The 6,010-nt window shown below is 39.0% G+C and overlaps 1 long non-coding RNA gene and 1 pseudogene across 1 annotated transcript; one reads left to right on the forward strand and one right to left on the reverse strand.

Moving 5' to 3' along the window:
• Nucleotides 1-286: 286 nt before the first annotated feature.
• LOC149112532 (uncharacterized) lies at nt 287-2,107 on the forward strand (annotated as a pseudogene).
• A 2,445-nt stretch (nt 2,108-4,552) lies between these two features.
• Nucleotides 4,553-5,865, reverse strand: LOC149112533 (uncharacterized). Its single transcript, XR_016207476.1, has 2 exons — nt 5,763-5,865; nt 4,553-5,509 (listed from the first exon to the last, which is right to left on the reverse strand). It is a non-coding gene; the product is annotated as an uncharacterized LOC149112533 (long non-coding RNA).
• Nucleotides 5,866-6,010: the final 145 nt, after the last annotated feature.

Genomic DNA, 6,010 nt, shown 5'->3' on the forward strand with positions numbered 1-6,010 from the left:
AGAGGGAATCTCTAAAAGAGGGAATCTCTAAAAGAAGGAATCTCTAAAAGGGGGAATCTGTAAAAGGGGAATCTCTAAAAGGAGGAATCTCTAAAAGGGGGAATGTCTAATAGAGGAAATCTCTGAAAGGGGGAATCTCTAAAAGGGGGAATCTCTAAAAGGGGGAATCTCTAAAAGAGGGAATCTCTAAAAGAAGGAATCTCTAAAAGGGGGAATCTCTGAAAGGGGGAATCTCTAAAAGGGGGAAGCTCTAAAAGGGGGAATCTCTAAAAGGGGGAGTCTCTAACAGGGGGAATCTCTAAAAGAGGGAATCTCTAAAAGGAGGAATCTTTAAAAGCGGAAATCTTTTAAACGGGGAATCTTTAAAAGCGAGAATCTTTAAAAGCGGAAATCTTTAAAAGTGAGAATCTTTTAAATGGCGAATCTTTAAAAGCGGGAATCTTTAAAAAGCGGGAATCTTAAAAAGCGGCAATCCTTAAAAGTGGGAATTTTTAAAAGCGGGAATCATTAAAAGCGGTAATCTTTAAAAGAGGGAATCATAACAACTGAGAATCTTTAAAAGTGGGAATCTTCAATGGTTATGGCCTGCGAACATGCTCTCAAGTGGGAAATTTGCGAAACGAAATTGCAACGCTCGGCTCGGCTTCCCTTCGCTCGCAAATATTTCTTTTCGTCCGTTCCACACGCTCTCGCTAGAACGCCTGTTCGCAGGATAAAATACCTTTTAATAAATGTTTTTAAAAACCAGGTAAAGTTTATTATTAGTAGTTATTACCGCCTCTGACATTCTGCAATCTAGCCATTTTACAGGAAATGTCACAGGAACGCGCAAAGGTCAAGTTTAAAAACTGATCTCCTCAGGGAATATCTCTGTCAGGTTATATCTGTCAGAATATATATCTCAGGTTTATATGTATATGCCACTTTGTTCCACACGTTGGTCGATGAAAGAAAAACAACAATACGGGATTGTTATTCGCTGACGAACAAATTTTAACCTACGTTTTATCCGGACTTGTTCTTTGTGACCACTTTCGCTAAGATGTCGCGACAAGATCGGTTGTCATCGTTCACTGTGCTAAAACACACCTGGTGAGGCGTTCAATTTCAATTGTTGACAGCCCTAGGTTGTTTAACTTTTTGAAAATTTTGCCGATGTGTGCTGAAGTTTATTACAGCGTCAGTTTACAGACACATAGATTATCTTCCATTGAGGAAATTTCAAACTCCATTACAATAATTTTCTAGTTACAAAAAAATTGAATGGCGGGCGACCTGGGAAATCATATGAATGCATGAATCGCCAACTGCTCGCGGGAGGTTTGATTCAAGGCGTCGCATCGGTGTTAAGGAGAGTTTCATGCCAGTTTTTCACAATACTTCCTAGAGAAATTCATTTGTTCTAGTCAGAGATTTTGGCGGAAATTTGCTCAGTATAATCAGTGATTCCTTGCTAATCCAGACCGCTCTTTGCGCCATGCCGTCAGGTGGAGAGGAATTTAAAATTCCTCTGCCATTTACTTTTCGAAAGAAAAAGGTCGCTAAGTTCCAAGGTCTTCCACATTTTAAGTGGGATGACCTCGGCACACAAGATGTTATCGAACAAGGTTCATTTGGTGCCGTATTAAGAACTAAATATTCCCAGAACGCTCGCGAATCAGTAGACGTCGTAGTGAAGAAACTGCTCTCGTCCTCTGCGGGCTTTGTTGAAGCTTTTGTCAAAGAGGCCACGTTGTTGTCACAGCTACGCCACGAAAACATCGTCCAGTTCAAAGCTGTTTGCCAGGACCCCATGGCAATTATGCTAGAGTACGTGTATTTCGATATTGAAGTTTTCGGCGGTGAAGGAAAGCTGAGCTCGTTAACGAGTTAATGTACCTTATCGACAGTCAAGACTGGAATGGAATAGAGGGCACATTTATGGATAAGATTGCTGCTGATGTTGCAGGAGGACTGCTCTACTTGCACAAAAATGGAATAGCGCACAGGGACTTAAAATGTGTTGGTTAGCAATCACCACTATCGTGAGGAGACGGATCGAAATAAGATAGCTTACGCGTGGAAACACGAGCCCGTGATATGTAAGCTCACTGATTTTGGCGAAAGCCGATCGCTAGATATCCAAACGAGATCTGTACGTCACTCCTGAACTAAGAATATACATAGAGCCTTCAGGGCTTAGAACATAGGCACATATCGTTGTCAGGTTTGTTAGTTTTGTTCTGTTGTTTTGGAGTGCTTGACGAAATCCTGCTTTCTGGTTTAATTTACGATAAAGGCAGATATTGTTCAGTCGCCATCAATTTGTAGGAGCTGGGAAAACACTAAGAAAACACTGAGAATATACTGTTATGAAAATTTGTTATTTGCTTTTGTGGTTTAGAATAAATTAAATTATCGTTTTGTCTACAGGAAAAAAAGCACGAGAGTAATGTCAGGAGTGAGGAGTGTAAAAAATTTACAGATTGCCCCTTTTAGAGATTGCCCCTTTTAGACATTCCCCCTTTTAGAGGTTCCCCCTTTTAGAGATTCCCCCTTTTAGGGATTCCCTCTTTTAGAGATTCCCCCTTTTAGAGATTCCCCCTTTTACAGATTCCCTCTTTTAGAGATTCCCCCTTTTAGAGATTCCCTCTTTTAGAGATTTCCCCTTTTAGAGATTCCCCCTTTTAGAGATTCCCCCTTTCAGAGATTCCCCCTTTTAGAGATTCCCCCTTTTAGAGATTCCCTCTTTTAGAGATTCCCCCTTTTAGAGATTCCCTCTTTTAGAGATTCCCTCTTTTAGAGATTCCCCCTTTTAGAGATTCCCCCTTTTAGAGATTCCCCCTTTTAGAGATTCCCCGTTCCCCTTTCCTCCATTCCTCGTTCCCCGTTTTAGAGATAGCCCCTTGAACATCGCCGGGAATGATGCCGTTCAGAAGAGCACAAGTGATATAAGGCGAGGATACAAGCGTATCTTCATCGAAGAATCAGATTCTGAGTGATCTGAAAGCGTCTTGAACGTTTTAATTGTGTTTAAAAAAGCACTAACTATATTTTCAAAGTTGAAAGTTTGTTAGCAGGCCTGGTTGTCAATGTCCTGGTATCTTTACGCAAAAATAAAATTTCATTCAGCTCATTCGTGCGTTTGTGGCGATTGATTCTTTGTCAGTATTAAATGGCTTCCTATGACCGATACTCAAGAGCGCATTCAGAAATTCAGCAATTTTTCCCTCTATTTCATTAACAAGTAATCGCAATGGGTCCTTGTAAAATTAAGGATTAATATCACTGAAATTGCCCGAGTCGCGCAGAGACGAGGGCAATTTCAGCAACTTCTGAAAACACGGGTGATATTAATCCTTAATTTTACTCGGCCCCATGCGATTACCTATACATATCGAGGCCAAAATTCACGAAATTCTAAGAATATTTCAAGAATAAACCCGAGGCTGAGATTTTGAAAAGGATATAATTTTGTGTGTTGAAAATTTGTTAATAAAACACAATTATATGTTTTTAATTAAACCGTATAAAATTCTTCCTTCTATAAACGGCAAAACTAGCCAAAAAGCAACATAAAAAGGACCATCCGTATGTCCTATGCTAATAACATTTCTGCAAAAAGTTATGTGCGTCATACCAGGCTACTCGTTAGTATCAGCAGTCCGGAATATCCCGATAAATTAGGACATCTGTGATGTCACGAAACTCACGTTTCAACCAATGAGAATGCGTGTTTTGATTGGAGTGTCGTGTTTCACAACAAACCAAGAGATTCAAGATGGCGGACAAAGAGAGTGGCGAATACTTTCCAATGCCATGAATGCGGGCCTTCAGGAGGTATATGTTTATCTCGAATTGAGTTAAATACTGTCCAAATTATAAAATAAAAGGACAGTTTGTGTTCGCGTTCCATGTCACAGACAATTCTGCCCATATAACGATTATCCTCGGACCGAAGGAAGCACCACAGAACGCAAATGCGGGCCACGTTTGACGAGCTGCTGTTATCATTCTTTGGAAAGAGACCGTACAATCGGTAAGCATCTGTACTCTGCATTTCTCTAAGCACAGAAATGATCGATATGAGAATTGAGGCTTTCCTCTTATCTAGGGATTATCGGGCCGAAATCGACAGCACGCGCGTGTTCTTCTATGCCAGCAAAGATAAATTGTAGATGTCCAAAATGTTATACGTTTTGGCTTAATCGAGGAAATGAAATCATCATTAAAACAGAATTTTCAATAACGCATACGAGTGAGAAATTCTTGTTCTTTTATACAAGATAAACTAAGCTAGAAAAATGTATCCAAAATTTTAGTGTTGTCAGATGCAGGGATAGTCAAAAATTCTGTTAATATATTCTTTGTAAATCTGAAATTTCTCCATTTTGGTATTTATTTCAAATATTTCCTGTATCTATTTGTTACTGTGCTAAAAGATATCATGTCTGATTTCCACATGTAAATTATGAAAACTTACATATAATTGCTGACTTTCACAAGTTATTTACCCAAAAATATCAAAATATAATTCCTGGACAGGTTGACAAGGGAGCATTCACAATCCATCCACATGTCCCAAGGTTTTATTATATATTTATTTAAAGTATACAAAACAAATTCAGTCTTGAAAGTGAAATACATTTTATTTTATTCACTCTTTAGGTACTCTCGACCTTGAATTTGCCTCTTAGCAGAATGCAGGACCTGAAACAAATCACAAGCGCTTAGAAGATTATTACATTGCTTACAGATGCCAATATCATTACAAATGTATTTTTCGTTTTAACATATGAATTTATTTTGAATGTAGTCACCACATTAGTCTCACTAAATAAGAGATTGCCCTCAAGTGGTCTGATAACTCTTATGTTTTCTATTTTTTATTACATATTCTTAACCAAACTGATATGTTTCCTGTTCACAACCAATTAATGTATTGCATTAGTTTCACAATTAGTAATGTTCAACACTCGACACTACATTATAAACTCTCGTACCTTTTCAGTCTTTGCGTTCATAAAAATTATTTTGCAAAAACATTACTTTCTGGTACATTCAAGCTTCATTGGGAGGTGAAAAGAATCATCATCTACTAGGAACGGCTGCAGTGTGTATAGTTTTCAAAAAATGCTAAAAAAAAAAAGAGTACAATGCCCCCTACAAACCTTAACTTACATGTTTGCATGACCCTCAACGTCTGGTAAATGAGCACAAACAATCTCTCTACCTTTTGTGCCATTCCTTGGGATACTGATAGCATCCATTTACAGGGAATCACTGCACAACCCCTGGCCTGTCTGTTTCGCTGCCACTTCTGTGCTCTAGGTGGTTTTCAACAGGCTACTGGCTCTCCAGTGATAAAACTGGGGTGCACATTCGGTGAATCCACCAAAACAGAGACTTCCCAAATTTGTTTAATTTCGTCCGCGTACTTAGCGACGTCTTATTTCCTCTCTTTTCCCTTTGTTTTTTCCCCAAAAATTCGGCAAAGTACCTCGAGCAGTCGAGTATGCTCTTCCATGTACTTAAGAGAGAGAAATTGAAAACAACTGTCATAAAAATGAAGGAACGATGCATTACTCAAGCCTTATAACAACAGCGGTTCAGGTACACTTGTAACGCCCCAAATTCAAAGAGAGTTTACAAAATATCGACGTTCTTTACAACCGTGTAATTTGGCATGATGAAACTTGAACAACGCTAGAACCAGTGAAAAATATACACGGCTCAATGAAAAATACGTGAATACTAGAAAGTAACGCGTACACTTTACTAACCTTAATATTTGGCCACAAAATCGCGTCTACATCGTCGCTTGACACCAAAAAAACTCAATGATTAGAAGACAGTCAACGTTCTCCCACTACCAAAATGGCCGCTTATTCTCGTTCTCAACGTTTGGTCGCAAAAAGTCCTAGATAATGCCGGCCAGACTCTATGCGAGACTGGAAACAACATATTTTCTTAGTCCGCACAAAAGGTCCGCCATTTTCCCTGCTAACAATAGCTTCATGACGTCATGACT

The sequence above is a fragment of the Orbicella faveolata genome, unplaced genomic scaffold, assembly GCF_042242905.1.
Source record: "Orbicella faveolata isolate gen_17 unplaced genomic scaffold, um_ofav_v1 contig_2, whole genome shotgun sequence".
Classification (NCBI taxonomy): Eukaryota; Metazoa; Cnidaria; class Anthozoa; order Scleractinia; family Merulinidae; genus Orbicella; species Orbicella faveolata.